Source organism: Miscanthus floridulus, chromosome 2 (assembly GCF_019320115.1).
Source record: "Miscanthus floridulus cultivar M001 chromosome 2, ASM1932011v1, whole genome shotgun sequence".
Taxonomy (NCBI): domain Eukaryota; kingdom Viridiplantae; phylum Streptophyta; class Magnoliopsida; order Poales; family Poaceae; genus Miscanthus; species Miscanthus floridulus.
The window spans coordinates 161,282,114-161,284,931 of NC_089581.1; positions in this window are offsets into that span (position 1 = coordinate 161,282,114).

The following is a 2,818-nucleotide window of genomic DNA, read 5'->3' on the forward strand; positions in this document are numbered from 1 at the left end:
TCTCGATGCCGTAGTGCTCATTTCACGGTTGATTGGCCGTTTTATCCACTGCAGTCGCCGGCACACCGTCACCGACGATCCTTGCTCCGCCGCCGTTGTTGTTCACGTCGACCCGTGTCTACGCTGCTTCTCCAGCCTTGCTTTCTGCTTTGTAGTGTTCGTGGTAAGCTCCTAATGCTTCCTGTGCCCTTTGATTAACTGCTACTGTACTCCTGTCGCCGGCGTAACGTCGCCGAGCCACCGCGTCCACCATGGCCGACGCCAAGCTCGTAACTCGTAGTAATTCGTCTAGCTAGCGCCTTCAGTCGATGCGTCGGGATGATGTGGTCATTTTGGTACGTTGGTCGTCGCCGTTGATCTCACCGTCGGTGAGTTTGCGCCGGTCAGCGCCGTCGTCGTCATAGTCAACACGCGGGAGGTAAGTGATGACATGTGAGATCCGATGTCAGTGACTCAGCGTTCAAATGGATTTTTCTATTTTTAGATTTGAATGAATAGTGTCTGTTTTTGTTATTTTTGTGTAGATTTATTTAGAGCTCCAAAAATTATGAAAATTTTTGAGTGACTTCTCTGTGAGGTATAGTATTTAAGAAAAATATGAAATAATGTTTTTCAGTAATTTTTAAATGTGATAAAAATTGCTCAGTTAATTCATAAATGGATTTCCAGGATTTTTCTAGGCTTATTTATTTATCCAAAAATTATGAAATTTGTTTTGCCACTTAGTTAACATGTAATGAACATGTACTAAAATTTTGAGCTCAATTGGAATAAGTTGATTTATTTCATAATTTTGAATTAAATAATTAATTCATAAAAGCGAATAGTAACCTTTAATGATTTAGGTTTTTGCTTGGAATTTTGATTTGAGTGATGACCTTGGGTCATTTGTTGTTAATGATCCTTGGCAGTTGATGTATGTGTTACGAAAAAGATTTAGTTTGTTTGACTTGCAACTGTACCACGAAGGAAAGTTGTATTCAAATTATTAATTTTACATCCATCATCGAGCATCATGTTTCATATTCCATATCATGTTAAACATGGCATTGTTATTACGTGTAGTGAACGAAGGTGAAAACGTGGTAGTTAATCAAGCTATTGAGGAGGTTGATCCATCTGTTGAGGTCGGATCGAATCCTTGTGTAACGTCGCAGGAGCCGGACTTTTCCGTCAACGAAGGCAAGTCCCGGATACATACAACCCTACCTTGTGTTTTATAAAATAATTTCGCTTTTGCTTTCGTTACTGCATTAAGAGATTAGGAGTTAAGTAAGAGCCTAATTGTTGCATTACCACCCTTGTTATTCCGTGTTTACCATATTACCTGTTTTAAACTCGTATATGCCTAGTTTTGCTTAGCTATGCGTAGAACGATGAAAGTCGGGTGACTACCTGCCACTTGCAAGTTTTAAATGGGACATTGGTTAATTATGTTAGCATGTGATATGGGAATGTGGAGTAATAAATCTAGACCGGGCGGACTCGGTGTGTGTGAGCCACATGACATGGAGGTCTTGTGAGCGGGGTCTTTCCACCTATATCGATTAAGGCACGTCCGTTGTTGAATTGCATGAGGTGAGAATTTGTAGTACTAACCACATACTCCGGTAAGCCTGAACTTGGCAATTCTATTACGAGAATGGCTACTCGCGCACTGGGAGTGGAGAGATGGCGGGAATAGCGTGTACCCACGTGGCCATGGGCTGGAATGATGGAGTACTGTGTTCTCGGGTGGCGTGGACCCGTTCTTGTTTTAGAGGATCCGAGGGTAGGTTGATATATGTGAGTCGGGGACCTATATATGTCGTGTGGTCTGGAATTCCCAGCTGGGTTTAATCGGTTCGAATCGTCGTTGCTCCTCGGTTATGGAGACTCAACTCACTGTTCATCATCATAGAATTAACAACTGGAACTTGAATAAGGCTTGTAAAGGGGTTGGATATGAAGTTTCATGATCTCAGTGTGGATCGTGTCAGCTTTGTATATAATTCTTGAGAAGTTTTCTATATAAAGAATGTTGTTAAAAGAGCTTTTACGCAAAAGAACTTTGATCATTGTTAAAGCTATACCTTGAATCCCTAAGCCTGCATTACTGAGTTTATCAGTTAATATTTCGGATAAGTCTTGTTGAGTACTTTCGTACTCAGGGTTCGTTGACCCCTTGTTGCAGGTGAGCCTCATGGGCAGATCTGTTTTGGATCGTGCTGCATGACTAGCGTTCGTTCTGACGATGAGAAGTAAATGTGTGATCCTTGGGTAGGATGTTTATTTTGTGTGATATGTCTATATTAATTATGCCACTCCACTACTACTATGGTTTGTAATAATTATCGAACTTAGTTTATAAGGTTTGAAACAACTGGTTTGTAAACTATGTTATCGTAAGACTTCCGTTGTTTATACTCTGTTTTTGATATTTGAATAAGTGTTGTAATACTGCAATGACTCTGTAACGTGATCCTGCTCGGAAATCGTGGATGATTCGGGGTTCCCCGAGGACACCGACAGTCTTTTTAAGTTATTGGAAACATATGCATAAATGTCAAAGGTCGTCGGACAGTGACAGGTGCATATGGGCCCTATAACTTAGGAGGTTCTGCCACAGAATGGTATCAGAGCGATCGTTATAAGGTTTTGTTGTATTGTTTTACAAAAACTTCAAAATGATTTGGATGACTAAATTTAACTTGGTAATTTAGTCCAAATTGCTTCTGACTTATCTTATTTCTTTCTTACCATTCTCTATTTGATTAAAAAGGTTTTGTGTGGTGGAGTAGTAATCATACTATGCCCTATATAAGAATAAATGTTGTTT